Here is a 17313-nt window from a genome sequence, read left to right as displayed (position 1 = left end):
TATTCCTCGTCCTTTCGAAATCTGAAATAAAAAGTTGAGTTTTGTGACCAACAATATTAATAAAAGGAACATTCATCAATGATCATTAATGTCTTTTTTATTAGGGTTCCGTACCCAAAGGGTAAAAACGGGACCCTATTACTAATACTTCGCTGTCCGTCTGTCTGTCACCAGGCTGTATCTCATGAACCGTGATAGCTAGACAGTTGAAATTTTCACAGATGATGTATTTCTGTTGCCGCTATAACAACAAATACTAAAAAGTACGATCCCCTTGGTGCGCGCGTCCGACCCGCACTTGACCGGTTTTTAGTATTAAACTATAGTCTGGCAAACACAATCTGTCAGTAAGTAAGAACAAAGAAAACTATAGGTACAGTCGAAGGCAAAAATATCGAACCAGACAAATGGCTTAAAAATATGTGAACACGATTTTATTGTCTGAGCGTACACATATTTTTGAGACTTTGGGAATGTATATATATTTATGCCCTTGACTGTACTCATCAATTAAAATGAGACAGTCCTGGGCCAAACTATAAGAAAGCTGTAAATGTCGATAGGTTATTGATCTGAGGTCGATACATCACTATGCCAAAAATATAACCTTTCATACTTAGCAGAAAAGTTCGAAAATATATGCAAAAATCTATATAGACTTGAATGCAAGTAATAATTACATAAACAACATATCGATTTCTATGTTTAGGGTCAGGTCCTATAAATAAATTTCTTCAAAATTGAACAAAACTCACCGATTAAAGGTTATCGGTTCGTGCGTATTTTCTTTTCTTCCTGTATGCGATTTACAGCCCTCGATCACACAAGACATTATCACAAAGGGAACTTCAAACCATTACAAATAAAAACTCAGCACGTTTTCCAACAATCTTTCAGGAATAGCAAAAATATAATTAAAATAAACCAAGATGACCGCTGAAACATCCCGAAATATTTCAACTAAAATAATACGACTATGTCAAGTTGTTACAGTTGACACCTACCTGTGAAATAACGAACATATATTTTATTTGGCTGGATTATATTATAGAACCACATAGGACCATTTGACATTTCCCTCAGTTTATCTTATGTTTTACTTGAAAAAACGAAAGAACTTGCGGATTGTTGTCTCACTCACTCATAGACAAAAAGTAATAATGTGTTGTGAATACGATATCTTTTACCAAGCTTTTATTTTTGCCCGGCTTCTTTGCTTTAGTCATTATTCTGAGAGGAAAGCGGTCACTTTTGCAACAATTCTGCCATAAGAAATTGGCATCCTTTCTATACCATCCATAACATTTTTATTGGATTTGACTAATGGATTTAAAAAAAGGAAGACTTTATATCTGAAACTGACTTAAGAAATTTAATCTTACTGAAGAAGAGGCAGTATGGCCTATGGTCTTAGCCTGTCCAGAAGGACGAATATAAAAAAAAAAGTCTGTCTCACAATCAGAAAATCTTTGTTATTGTTGTTTTTAGCTCAGTATCTCTGAAATGTAACAGAATTGAAAAGAAACTTGAAAAGAATTGAAAAATAATGGAGGATGAGAACCAGTTGCCACTGAAGCGGGTGGAGCTGTCGTTGTCCAAGTTTAACGACGTTGCAATTCCACACCACTTGGAGCTGCTTAGACAACACAAGGCGAACATTATCAAGGTATCGTATCGTTAGACCTTATTTAGACATTTTAGGTCAGACGCAGCGTCTACAACGCAATATCGACGGTCTAGTATCAGTTAGGAAACAAAGTCAGCTTTCATCAAGTCATTTTCGTTAGCGTCAAGTGCGTAATATTTTTTGTACAGTGACGTCGCTTGTGTAAAAATAAACTGATTTACAAAACTATTCGCCTAGAGAGTTCCCCGAGCTTTCAATAGACTCGTGTATTACACAATCTTTTGGCTTTGTTTGTGTTTAAACAGTCCATTCCATACTGTAAATATTAAAAGTGTTTATGTTTTGTACACTTGAGTTGAACATACTTTAGTCAAGGACATTTACTGGGATTCTTGTTTAAATCAAAAGAAAGCTTACACCTTACACCCATCTGGCCATTAAAATTACAGTTTTTAATATATTTATGGTGCAGCCTAAAAAAAATATTAGTTTGAGAATACTTATTGGATTTAAATAATAATCTGCTTACATACAATTTAGAAAGTACATTATACAATGTGTCTAGTAAACGATCTCGAAGCTTTTACTAAACTACCTACAACAAAACTTCTGTGAGACACAGACATACAGTATTGTTACTGCCATGTTTGTGCAAAGTTAATGTGGCTAGAGTTCACCTTTAATCCAACCTGTGCAGCATGAAGAAGCAGGCCAGTATGCACAAGTCCGTCGCGAGCAGGCTGGCGCCGGTCGCGCTGCAGCACGCCTACGGTCCCTTCTTGCTGAACTTGCTGCGCTGCGGGCGCGCGTGCGGGAGCCTGACCGCCAAATCTTCGATGCCAGGACACAGCGGTCGAGGGACCTGACGCTGCAAGCTATTATGGACTACCTAGGTTGGTACTTTCAAAATCTTTGTATAGCTAAACAAACTTATTGTAAAACTAAACTTTCTTATTTTATAGTTGCAATAGAATATAATGGTAGAATAGCCAGCATATGTTTGGAGTACCTCACATAAGATTCCAAATTACTCCATACCATTAACCATTTAGGGCCACTTGCACATTTGCCAACTAACTGAGTTAGTTGGATAACTCTCCAGGGGTTACGTGTTCCAACACGTAAGTGGTAAGAGGCCCTAACGTGTTCACTGCGGTAATTAGTGTAACTCATAATTAAACATACATTGTATCAGACATTTCGACCCGGTCCCGCAGTGAGCATTGTTACACTTGTTACCCCTGACCCTGATGAAAATCCAAATATATACCATTTTGTGTATTATTGACTCGTTTTATTCTAATAACACATATAATAGGATTGTCTTTTCTGATGCCGATGTAGGGTTGATAGAGCGAAGTTGCACAGGCCTGGCGAAGCCCCATTCTCGCCCTTGCGGTGAGCTGTGTTCTCCTATCATTACTAAAATATTAACTTGTGTTGTTTTGTTCCTGATCAGAATAATCTTTGTTTATAAATTGATACTAACATTTAAACTTAACTGACGATGATATATTTATAAAGATGCAGTAAGAAATAGCTTTGTTGACTGGCTTTTTGCTATTTATTAATAACTTAGATGCTAATGCACTGTGTTTAATTTTCACGTGTGTAAGGCACAGTCAATTTTTCTTAACATTGCTCTAAACCCGTTTAATAGAAAAAGCTCTTAAAACGGGTAATGTCTACGTAATTTTGAAATTGATGTTTAGAGAAAAGTAGCCATTACTCGAAAATGTATACCTATATTATTTGAGACAGGTACGTGATGCCTTAGATTAGAACTTCATATTATTGTCAACATGTGTGATTGAGTGTTGTTATGCGACTAATGTTTGTGATGTTATCGTTTTGTCTATCACTGTTGCTATTTTCACGGAAGAGCCGCGCCGAGACCCACGACAATGCCTGGTACGTTGGTTGTACCATGGCCCAGCACACTGTGCACTGTGCACTGTTAACTGACAGTTTGTAAACCTTATTACAAAAGGCATAAGGTCCACCGATGGATAGTTAAGTGTGTTGCTGTTTGTACACTGCTACAGCCTACAGGCTTTGTATAAGAGACTGTTTTGTAACTATTTGCAGAATCATCACCAATGAGCATAAGTCGGTCAGACCGCAGCATGACAGCGGTGGCGGGTAGTGCGGTGTCCACTGACTCAGTGGGCGTGGTCGCGCACGCAAGAGAGAGAGCGGACACAGGCCAGAGTGAGATAGAAGACGACTGCGATGTGCCGGTGCTGCAGCTTCAGGTCGATGACCGGGTGCGTAGTGCATGGTGCATGCGTACATGCGTAGCCTAAAGTAAGTCCAATCTAACGAGTTAAAGAACCTTCCGGGATCTGAAACTTTTGGGTTTGTTGTAAAATCCATATTTTCCATATTTTTGTGTCATTTCATTTTGATTTACTTTTGGATAGTTCTTAAAAAGTGACACTTGTCACTTGTCAGTCACTTGTGTATATGTAATGTACAACTATGGATGTACAACGCAAAGTTTAGGTGCCATTTTGATGACGTCATTACTCGGGAGACTTTCACCTGCGTCGCTATCTCCCTGCATCATGTTGGTGTAAACGTTTACTGGATTTGAACTATCTCTGACCGTTTGCCATGAGACACACTAAAAGATTCCACGTGTGTAAGTGTCGAAAATCGTCTTTTACGAATTATAAATATTAGTTGTATCCACATTGCAGGAATTGGCCCTCGCAGAGCGCGAGGCAGCCCTCCGAGGGTGGACGGAACTACAAGCGGAGCTAAGAGCTCTACACGGAGTGTGGGCGGTGACGCACGCGGCCGCGCGCGCGCAGCGGGAACAAGTGCTAGAGGCGGCGACCCATGTGGAGGTGGCGGCTGATAATGTGGAAGCGGCTAAAGCGCACCTGTCTACTGCAGAAAAGTATGATTTTGTTGAAATGATAAAGTGCTCTGATAAACAAGACACTCAAATGACACAAGTCACAACGGCAACTTATGCCATCACATCATGAGAAGTATGAGAACATTATTCATGTTTCATAACTATGTATAATGTACGTATTTTTAACTAAAAATAATTATAATACCTGTTTAAATTAACATAACAAAAAGCTATTATGTTTAAATATTTACTTATTTCCCTGTTCAACTCATAATTTTTACCTACCTAAATGTGTCGCTATTGGTTACATGGCGACCCTGCCAATATGACGACTCACATTTTTTACCTTTTTTGTTCTCAACCTGGGTTTAATGGTTTAATAAATTGTGTCGTGTACAGACTACGCGCCGGCGCGTGGGGCGCCGGTGGAGCCTGCGTGGGGGCCCTCGTGGGAGGCCCCGTGGGGCTCCTGGTGGGCGCCAAGGCGGGCGCCGCCGCGCTGCTGGCCGGCTCGGCGCTGGGCTACGTGGGCGCCAGGCTGCTGGGCCACAAGAGGCAGGAGCAGCTCGCTATACAGGTACACTGGTGGGGGGGGGGGGGCTGCTGGGCCACAAGAGGCAGGAGCAGCTCGCTATACAGGTACACTGGTGGGGGGGGGGGCTGCTGGTGGGCGCCAAGGCGGGCGCCGCCGCGCTGCTGGCCGGCTCGGCGCTGGGCTACGTGGGCGCCAGGCTGCTGGGCCACAAGAGGCAGGAGCAGCTCGCTATACAGGTACACTGGTGGGGGGGGGGGCTGCTGGTGGGCGCCAAGGCGGGCGCCGCCGCGCTGCTGGCCGGCTCGGCGCTGGGCTACGTGGGCGCCAGGCTGCTGGGCCACAAGAGGCAGGAGCAGCTCGCTATACAGGTACACTGGTGGGGGGGGGGGGGCTGCTGGTGGGCGCCAAGGCGGGCGCCGCCGCGCTGCTGGCCGGCTCGGCGCTGGGCTACGTGGGCGCCAGGCTGCTGGGCCACAAGAGGCAGGAGCAGCTCGCTATACAGGTACACTGGTGGGAGGGGGGGGGGCTGCTGGTGGGCGCCAAGGCGGGCGCCGCCGCGCTGCTGGCCGGCTCGGCGCTGGGCTACGTGGGCGCCAGGCTGCTGGGCCACAAGAGGCAGGAGCAGCTCGCTATACAGGTACACTGGTGGGAGGGGGGGGGCTGCTGGTGGGCGCCAAGGCGGGCGCCGCCGCGCTGCTGGCCGGCTCGGCGCTGGGCTACGTGGGCGCCAGGCTGCTGGGCCACAAGAGGCAGGAGCAGCTCGCTATACAGGTACACTGGTGGGAGGGGGGGGGGCTGCTGGTGGGCGCCAAGGCGGGCGCCGCCGCGCTGCTGGCCGGCTCGGCGCTGGGCTACGTGGGCGCCAGGCTGCTGGGCCACAAGAGGCAGGAGCAGCTCGCTATACAGGTACACTGGTGGGGGGGGGGGGCTGCTGGGCCACAAGAGGCAGGAGCAGCTCGCTATACAGGTACACTGGTGGGGGGGGGGGCTGCTGGTGGGCGCCAAGGCGGGCGCCGCCGCGCTGCTGGCCGGCTCGGCGCTGGGCTACGTGGGCGCCAGGCTGCTGGGCCACAAGAGGCAGGAGCAGCTCGCTATACAGGTACACTGGTGGGGGGGGGGCTGCTGGTGGGCGCCAAGGCGGGCGCCGCCGCGCTGCTGGCCGGCTCGGCGCTGGGCTACGTGGGCGCCAGGCTGCTGGGCCACAAGAGGCAGGAGCAGCTCGCTATACAGGTACACTGGTGGGGGGGGGGGCTGCTGGTGGGCGCCAAGGCGGACGCCGCCGCGCTGCTGGCCGGCTCGGCGCTGGGCTACGTGGGCGCCAGGCTGCTGGGCCACAAGAGGCAGGAGCAGCTCGCTATACAGGTACACTGGTGGGAGGGGGGGGGGCTGCTGGTGGGCGCCAAGGCGGGCGCCGCCGCGCTGCTGGCCGGCTCGGCGCTGGGCTACGTGGGCGCCAGGCTGCTGGGCCACAAGAGGCAGGAGCAGCTCGCTATACAGGTACACTGGTGGGAGGGGGGGGGCTGCTGGTGGGCGCCAAGGCGGGCGCCGCCGCGCTGCTGGCCGGCTCGGCGCTGGGCTACGTGGGCGCCAGGCTGCTGGGCCACAAGAGGCAGGAGCAGCTCGCTATACAGGTACACTGGTGGGAGGGGGGGGGGGCTGCTGGTGGGCGCCAAGGCGGGCGCCGCCGCGCTGCTGGCCGGCTCGGCGCTGGGCTACGTGGGCGCCAGGCTGCTGGGCCACAAGAGGCAGGAGCAGCTCGCTATACAGGTACACTGGTGGGAGGGGGGGGGGGGGCTGCTGGTGGGCGCCAAGGCGGGCGCCGCCGCGCTGTTGGCCGGCTCGGCGCTGGGCTACGTGGGCGCCAGGCTGCTGGGCCACAAGAGGCAGGAGCAGCTCGCTATACAGGTACACTGATGGGAGGGGGGGGGGGGGGGCTGCTGGTGGGCGCCAAGGCGGGCGCCGCCGCGCTGCTGGCCGGCTCGGCGCTGGGCTACGTGGGCGCCAGGCTGCTGGGCCACAAGAGGCAGGAGCAGCTCGCTATACAGGTACACTGGTGGGAGGGGGGGGGGCTGCTGGTGGGCGCCAAGGCGGGCGCCGCCGCGCTGCTGGCCGGCTCGGCGCTGGGCTACGTGGGCGCCAGGCTGCTGGGCCACAAGAGGCAGGAGCAGCTCGCTATACAGGTACACTGGTGGGAGGGGGGGGGGGCTGCTGGTGGGCGCCAAGGCGGGCGCCGCCGCGCTGCTGGCCGGCTCGGCGCTGGGCTACGTGGGCGCCAGGCTGCTGGGCCACAAGAGGCAGGAGCAGCTCGCTATACAGGTACACTGGTGGGGGGGGGGGGGGGGCTGCTGGTGGGCGCCAAGGCGGGCGCCGCCGCGCTGCTGGCCGGCTCGGCGCTGGGCTACGTGGGCGCCAGGCTGCTGGGCCACAAGAGGCAGGAGCAGCTCGCTATACAGGTACACTGGTGGGAGGGGGGGGGGCTGCTGGTGGGCGCCAAGGCGGGCGCCGCCGCGCTGCTGGCCGGCTCGGCGCTGGGCTACGTGGGCGCCAGGCTGCTGGGCCACAAGAGGCAGGAGCAGCTCGCTATACAGGTACACTGGTGGGAGGGGGGGGGGCTGCTGGTGGGCGCCAAGGCGGGCGCCGCCGCGCTGCTGGCCGGCTCGGCGCTGGGCTACGTGGGCGCCAGGCTGCTGGGCCACAAGAGGCAGGAGCAGCTCGCTATACAGGTACACTGGTGGGGGGGGGGGCTGCTGGTGGGCGCCAAGGCGGGCGCCGCCGCGCTGCTGGCCGGCTCGGCGCTGGGCTACGTGGGCGCCAGGCTGCTGGGCCACAAGAGGCAGGAGCAGCTCGCTATACAGGTACACTGGTGGGAGGAAGGGGGGGGCTGCTGGTGGGCGCGACTGCCTATATAGCGAGGCGAGGCGAGTGCGTAATAATATATAATATAATTATTATAATATAATAGTATATATATAATATATATATAATATAATAATATATAGTTATATTATATATTTATAATATATTATATTTCTCAAGCTTCATTCTTCAGATATAAAAACCAGGTAGTCCTTTAACCTACTAGGCAACTCATCGCATGTTTAAAGTAGGTAGCAAAAACTTTAACTCAAACAGGTCTATCCCTACTTTTTCAACTAGTCTTGATGGGGCGCGCGGCTTGCCGCCATTGCTCATTCTTTATTCTTGCGAGGCAACGAACGCACGTAAAATCATAATTTTGTTTCAAAGTCGTTTAAAATGCCTATACGTAGTGCACTTAGTGCAGACATTATACGATTTATACGAGAATACGAGATGTAAGCTGTGGGATTATTCGTTTCGTATTCGTTGTGCAATATAAAATATATTTGTTATTGAAATTGTTCATCATCCTGGAGGTTAGTCGAGAACTAACACGAAGGAATAAATCATCCTGGGGGTTGGTCGTGAATCAACACGAAGGAATAAATCATCCTGGGGGTTGGTCGTGAACCAACACGAAGGAAAAAATTATCTTGGGGGTTGGTCGTGAACCAACACGATGGAAAGTCTGTTTGTACTTCGAACACCGATTGCGCCCGGGGGTTGGTCGTGAACCAACCAAAGGTTTAATTAAGATCGGACAGCGCGCAACGAAACAAAGGGCCCTAAATAATCATATTGTGTTGTGTTAAAGAGACGAGGGAGGCTTTCTTTTCATTTGGTTTTAGATGGCCCAACAGAAAAAACTCAAGCAAAATTGCCGAGTGATAATAGATTCTTCAAATCCTGAAGAAAAATCAGATACTTAAGTGTAACTATTTTAACTATTTTTGTAAAAAACTTACACTTTGTGATCAAATACCTTGCATTTACTTAGTACCGCGCGGGCCGTGAGTCCACGACTGGTAACTATAAACTTGGGGGGCGGCCTAGAGTCGTCACGAAGATAGAACTTGCTTGGGGTTGGCCGTGAGTCAACACGATAGCAATGCATAACACAATTTAATAAATCTATAGCGGTTCTCGATCAAAACCACGCACATTTTAAAACACCAAGTTCAAGTTTTTCTATGTGCAATAAAGAATTATCTTTTAAGTTCAAGTTCAAATATACTTTATTCATGTAGGCCTATTTATGTAATCTAAAACCTTACGGGTTTTATTTTGAAAAACATTCGAAGTCTACCCTCGAATTAAAAATATTTCTTTTAAATTTTTTCACCAGCGCTCCGCGGTTCATTTTTGATTTGTGCGTGTCAGAGACACGTCGGTCTAGCTGCCGAAATGTTCGGCACAAGACTACATTGCCTTTTAAAATAAATCCTTACATATAAAATATATTTGGATTTTTAATATCCAATTATAGGTGACAGAATAAATTTTACTCACACCTAACCCATAGTACGGTACTTTTATCCGCCCAGAGGTTGAATTTGAATAAACACGAGACTACCTCGTAAATTTATAATTGAAACAATACAATAGTACCTATATTGTTTTTATATTACCCACATAAGTATAACTTGTCTCTAAAAGTGGGAATTGCTAAATAGGTGTACCTACATCACGTCACGTGATGTGAATCTGATCGAAATTCCTAAACTTAAGCTGGATAAAATCTCTTTTACCACAAATGAAATGGAATAAACTAAGTGGTAATACCCTGCACAATGCATATATTTTGGTGACGATTTTTGAATGTTTATATATTATATGCATATACAAATTATCGGGATACGTACGCCAATATTGTTATGGGATACATAAAAATATAAATATATTTATAATACCGTGATCGCTTAAAGGCATAGGCGATGTCAGTATCTAAGTACCTTGTGTCTGTTTAAAAATATGATTTTACTTTTTTAAGTGATATTGAATAATTAAATAATTTGAATCATCCAATTGTAACAAAGACACCTAACTGAATTGAATTACAGGAAAATGGGTTTCTTCATCGTTATCTATCTAATAAACCCAATGAAACAATTTGTAAGTACTGAATATGAAAGAAAGAAAGAAAGAAAATAACTTTATTTTGCACGAAATATGGTACAAAAGGAGGTCAGACAATATTATACATAAGTAACACATATTTCACCAGCATCTGGCATGCAAAAAACTAAACTTACAACTAAAGCTAAAAAACAAACGCAAACACGTTTTACGCTTATTTCTTCATGAATACAAGTTCATGCCGAAGCCTGACAAAGTGACCATTAGAGTACCATCTAACTGAGTTAATGATAAATCGGTTTCGGTACAATTTGGCTAAATACACACGAATATATTTGTTCGCATCTCTCACAGATATTTAATATTTATTTTTATGGTCGTAAATAATGAGTAACTAGGTAAATACCTATTAACCTGTAACAAAACGATTACCTTCCGATTATCTTTTAAAGGATTACCCTCAGATTATGCACATAAAAATATAAATACATAATTAAGAAGTTAACAGAAACCGTAAAAAATCAATAAATGACGAATGCACCTATGGTTCAACTCTCATGTGTCGGTCGCGATACACTTTCAGCCATCATCAATACGATGGTACCATGCAATACGTTTTTGCCAAGTTTAAAATATATGTACCTTGATATTATAAGTTTAGTAACTGTAGTTGGTGGGGACCCACCACTTGCAATACCGCTATGTCATTAATATAGCACATTCATGACATAAGTCATGGATTAAAATATTAAGATGAATCCACTTAATATAATATTTGTTTTCTGAACTCTCAATACAACCATAGTAGCAATACAGCAAAGGCAATTTTTTTTATTATTCCGGCTTTAATGTTTACATTTTAAAAATATACAACATTACGTCGCACAGTCTTTCGTTCCTTTCAGAGCGAATACTTGAATGGAGGGCATAAGTTTTTAGATTTGATGCTTAATATCTGAATTTCTGTGGATTGATATTCATTTCATTTCATTGATTACGTGGTTGATTGCTGTGCTGTCCCGTTCGCGCTGCGAGAATAGAAGCCGCTACACCAATATTTGTGAAAATATATGGTCAATCGCGCCTTGCGGTCAATAAGAGTAATTTAAATAAAATAAAAAGGTTCGTATCATTTATATATTCTATTTAAAGGGTCTCGTCACATGCAGCCATTTATAAATGTATACTAAATTAATTCCTAATGATGTTTGTTAAACGCTGATTTTACCTACTCAGGTTTAACTGGATATTATTATGCATTTTAATAGCTCGAATATATGTACATTAGGTACGTATATATAATTAAATGATAAATAAATATTCTGTTACCATTAATGGACCTTGGCCCATTCATTATATGTAATATGAGCGCAATAATAAACATTTGAGTTTGAGTAAATTACAATCTTATTTGAAAGATTACTTCGAAAGCTGAGTAGACTGATAGTCTTATAAATTATTTTTGTTTAGAATACCTTTGGTGATGCCACACATATGACATGCTTTATGCTTAATAACTAACAGAAAGCATAATTTATGCACGTTCATATATTTTTTAGATTTCAGGAACGTGGTGGATTTTTTAATTTGATAAAAATCAAAATATAATTCTTCTTGGGTAAATCAAAGGACTTTAAAACGACGTTAGACATGTTTCGAGCAAATTCGAGTTTTTTTGTTAATTTGAAGCTCTCGAAAACGCGCTAGGCCGCGTGAGTCTTTGTCCATTGCACGTCGTGTCACTATTCGTTGATCAGGAGCTGCTGTAAGCCGATTTGCGCGTGCACGCGCCTAATAACTGAATTTTCTCATTGTCGTCGTCTGCTCAGAGATCATCGTAAACAGGATGAGTCGTCGTGAGACAGACATCACACGGCCTACGCATCATAAGCGTCAAGACGCGGGGAAAGACATCACAGCCACAGCGTACCCCACCCTGTCTGGAGGTAACGGCTGGGTTGTATCGTTAGCCTAAATTACGTCTTATCTTCGTAGATAATTACACTTAGACGAGCCTGAATCTTGTCATCAATAGTGTACTGTTCTGAGCCTTCAAAAATTCCGTATCGCGGACAAGCACTGCTAGTGAATTTTAATACATTTCACAAAAGGACATATGTCTTATGAGTTTACTCGTATTAAACTTTTTCAAATCGAATTATACTTAATGCAAAGTTGACCACAAATTGTATGGAATCTTAGTCAATTAGGTTTTATGAAGAACAAATTAGATTTTGTTTAAATATCCTAATACGTAAAAGTATATATTTATATACAACCTGGCTATACCTAATATATGTATACCTTTTTGAACCTGCATTGCTAAACTTTCCCGTGCTTCTTAACAATGCCTTATAACTCAATTGGAACAGTAAACTTGTGTATAACATACACATATGTACATGGTAGAAAATTATTCCTACAAATATGTATTCAGAAATAAATATGCTATGATAATATTGATAATGGGAAAGAATGCAGCAAAACTTTCAACTCTTAACATCTACCTGGTTTTTATATCTGAAGAATGAAGCTTGAGAAATATAATACATGATCAAACGAACTTCAAAGTGAAGTTCGATCAGTATTATATGAGTAAGCTTCATTCGAAGATATAACTACCCTCCCTCCCCTATACCCGGAAAGAAAGTTTTGCTTTAGAAAGTAAAGTCTCTAAAAATAATGAGCAATGGCGGCAAGCCGCGCGCCCCATCAAGACTAGTTGAAAAAGTAGGGATAGACCTGTTTGAGTTTAAGTTTTTGCTACCTACTTTAAACATGCGATGAGTTGCCTAGTAGGTTAAAGGACTACCTGGTTTTTATATCTTCGAATGAAGCTTACTCATATAATACTGATCGAACTTCACTTTGAAGTTCGTTTGATCATGTATAATATACTGAAAAAGCACGCGTGTTTAATATCTATCTATGTAACAGGATTTTACAGGATAAAGATATGTGTAATTATAGGTACAATTTGTAAGATATACCTACCTAGTAACTATTGTATATATCGACAGGATCGTCCGGCGAGCGAGGAGTCCCCGCACTCCCCGCAGGAAGAGAAGAAAGCGCAATAACGACTGCAGTGCGTCTGCTTCTAGGCGACGCACTAAACTCGAAAAAGTTCGAGTTTCTACAAAAGACGCAAGTCTTACAAGTTGAAAAGTAGTCAGTTTCCAAATAAAGAATAATAAAGTGTAGACAACCGACTCGACTCGACCGAGACGGGGTCTAAAAATGAGGACTTTTAAAAACTTGAGTGTTTACCAACACTAGGTTCAGTTCATGTCTAGTCGTAAGATCACAACGGGTTCTCAAAGTACTCGCTGCTATTATACATATATAAAATAAGTAATAAATAAGGAATTGTAAATGTAAATTCTCTAGAAGTTTGAGAAGCTGAAAGCTTTTAATCAGACGTTTTTAATATATTGTGCCCGCCACCATAATGGTTACTATTATATTTTGCTTAAGGCCTACTAACGTTAACTAATTTTAATTTATTTTGTACCAGTGGATATGATATATCTACATTGATTTACAAATGTTATTAGAATCCTCCCCTTGCCATGCAACCTCTGACGACGCCCTTGCTAATATCTGAAATTGGAAGGAATGCTTACATACCCACTTATCTGTTAACAATCTGTTGGCAAGCTGATTGACATTGGTAATTATTCAAATAATCAGATAAAAACCGGCCAAGTGCGAGTCGGACTCGCGCACCGAGGGTTCCGTACATTTTAGTATTTGTTGATAACAACAAATACTAAACACACTACACTATAAAGTGGCAACAGAAATACATCATCTGTGAAAATTTCAACTGTCTATAGCTATCACGGTTCATGAGATACAGCCTGGTGACAGACGGACAGCGGAGTAGAAAGGGAATTTTTATTTTTTTTATTTTATATGTACTTATATAATAGTAGTGAATAAACAATTACTACCGAATAAGAGAGATAAGAAAGAAAGGTATCCTATATTTTATTGCATAAGTAGAAATAGAGCCACCCCACACTAGCGCCTCCCGCTCCCGCTCCCGCTCCCTAGCGTCAAAAACTCGAATCTATGCCTGCGCCATTTACCATACGAGTAGCGCTGACTGTGACTACTGACTGACTACAACTACACGCCTGCGCTCCACTCGCTCGAGTCGAGACGAGAGCGGAGAGACGCTAGTGTAGTGTGTGACTGTCTGACTGTGCATGTGTGGAGTGTGGGGTGGCTCATATCATAGGTAAGATAATTGTTTTAGATTAGACATAGAGGTTATTATATAGTCACTCGCTGCTGCTGTGATATATGGTGTGCATAACATAAAAGCAAAATTCTAATATACGTAGAGTGATCACTTTTGGCTGTTTGCAAAGATTCATAATTATTTAAGGTCACACTGCATGTTCTGGGTGGTTTTGTTATGTCTGACCCCCGTAACACCCGTGAAGTACAGAGAAGGCAACGAATATAATATGGACGGATATTAACAACTGCGTGCTGCACTAAATAAGATTATCGGGTGATCTGAAATTTCAATAGATGTAGACGACCATAGCCTTTCTAAACTTAATCGCCAACTAATAATGCGTAGATTACGTAGGAATTGAAGGCGCTTTTCTCATGCTCGGCATCTGCGAACCTGCACTACAGCAGGACGCACATGTTTGTGCACAAAAATGAGATAAAGTAAGGAAGGCAAGGAAGCTATGTACCAACAATACCATCAAGTACATTGACCCACCATTTCCTATCTCTCTTGCACGCGCATTGCCCTTCACCTGTGATGCCGGCGGTCAATGCCACTGTGCGAGCGAGCCTGCAATATAATTATAGAGATAGGAAATGGCAGGTGAATGTACGAAATTGTTCGTGCTTTATAATAGCGTTCTCAGTTTAGTTTAGATGTACGGTGTACCTATGTGGCTCGCATGGGCTCACCTTGGTTCGTCAAGCATTTCAACACACGTTTAGGACCGATACAGACGGACTGCAACCCTCCTGCAACATATGGAAACTGCAACGTCGGCGTGCAGTTCTCATACAAGTTGCAGTCCGTCTGTACCGGCCCTTAGATGCAGTTTCCGCACGATTTCCGTAAATAATACATATGTAAATAATCACGTGGTGAAATAAAACTATCAAAACGGATTATATCGCGTATATTGAATTTATAATAAATAAAAAAAAAAAAAAAAAAAATTTATTTAATTCAGACTTTCAAAAAATCCATATTTTGTTAGTGATACTTAAACTAGGGAACCTATAAACTAAGTGTTAGTCTAATTATAACATTTACAACATTTACATAATTAAGAGCTAGCCATAAAAACAAAAACAAACAAATACCTACTTACTTACTTACTTTATTAATTTGTACTGCCTATTACGATATTAGCCCAGTGCTTTAATATAGGGCAGTCGAGGCGTCCAGCTACCATCCTCAGGATGCTGTTACTGCTGCCTCTCACTCGTCTCAGCAAAGAGGCTACCCTCTTGCGTCTGATGGCATGGAAGCCATCCGTGTGCGCCTCTGCAAACATGCCTGACGCACTACAGCGGCGAGGCAGCTTTAGCAACATCCTGAAGATATTATTAAACTGAACACGAAGCGCGTTATAAACACGCTTCGTATGCTTCACCCATAGACTGCATGTATAAAAAGATGTACAATATGCTTTAAAGAGTGTGAGCTTAACTTCCCTTGAACATTTTGCAAATCTACGGATGAGCATGTTGCCTCTGATTGCTAAGGCTCTTCTTTCTCTTTCTATATCTAGGTCATCATCCAACTCCTCTGTTACTATGTGACCCAGATATTTAAACTTGCTAACTATTTTGAGAGGCACACTACTCAGCATGATCGTAGGTATACTTTGAGGGTTGAATTTGCGAGCTTTAAAAACCATCATCTCACTTTTATTTGCGTTATACCTAAGACCATGCCGAGCAGCATAGGTCTCACATCTACAAACCAGTTTTCTAATGGAATTGATCGAGGGGCCGAGCAGCACCATGTCATCAGCATAACTTATGTTGTTTACACAAACACCGTCTATATGGCATCCGACATGCATGCTGCTCAACTCCCCAATCAACTCATTAATATACAGATTGAACAGGATCGGAGAAGTTAGTCCACCCTGCCTCACGCCACATTCTAATTTGTACTGGTCAGACCATTCACCTGCCCATCTCACTTGGTTGACCTGATTGGCGTACCAGAACTTCAGGAGGGACACGCACTCCGGTGACACCGTTGTTTTGGTCAGCTTGTCCCACAGCAAGTTGTATACCACCAGGTCAAATGCTTTAGACAAGTCCAGGTAACATGCAAATATTGGCGTGTTCCTATCCTTGTAGTACCTGACAGCTTGCTTAAGGCATAGGATCGCACTCTCCGTAGACAGGCCTGCCCTAAACCCAAACTGCGCGTCATGTAAGTGTACATGCTTATTGAGATGGTCATTAAGCAAGCTGTCAAGCACTTTAGCGATTACAGTCGCAAGCGAGATAGGCCTGTAGTTCCCAAAATCAGCCACGTCTCCTGTCCTATTTTTAACTAACGGTACAACTACCGTTTTCATTAACTGCCCAGGTAGGTACGCATGCCGTACGCACAACGTAAAGAACATCGCCAATGCACGAGGTAGGTGTACTCCCGCATATTTAAGATGCTCGATACTGAGACCGTCGTGTCCCGGAGACTTTCCCCTCTGCATACTTTTGATGACTTTTTCAACTTGTTTTGCAGTAAAATGTATCTTATCATCTCCCACAACGGCCTCAGCATTACACACCCTATCCTGGCTAGATTGATACAAGGACGTTACAGTAAACAGGTCCCTAAATTTATTGGCGATCCTCTTTCCGTCATTCATGCCTCCGACGCTCACAGGGACCCCCGGCTTTACACTTAACTTGTTTGTATTTTTCCAGAAACCCTTGAAATCTCTAACTGAATGAGCCGAGGCCAGGATGTCGCATTTGATTTGTTCCTGCCTTTGTTGGCACCATTTCAGTTTAGACTTGAAGAGCTTCCGACTCTCAACCATTTCGTGGTGAACACTACCATTTGGTGGCCTTCCAGCATAGATCCAGGTCATAAACTTCACTCTTGCATCCCTATGAGCCTCGGAGACATACTTATTCCAGCCTACTACATGTTTTTTCTTGCGCCGTGCTCTCCCTGACTTTCTAGATGCTTCAATTAACACATTTGTAATAGTGTCATACATTTTGTCAAGCACCCTAAAATGGTTAACATCATTACAAGTTCTATCGGCACATTTGTTACACTCTACGGGAAAATCTAACTGCTTGAGCCTACTGTCACATAAACAATGA

Source organism: Cydia strobilella, chromosome 23 (genome assembly GCF_947568885.1).
Source record: "Cydia strobilella chromosome 23, ilCydStro3.1, whole genome shotgun sequence".
Taxonomy (NCBI): domain Eukaryota; kingdom Metazoa; phylum Arthropoda; class Insecta; order Lepidoptera; family Tortricidae; genus Cydia; species Cydia strobilella.
The sequence above is the reverse complement of the archived record's forward strand: the minus strand, read 5'-3'. Positions refer to the sequence as shown.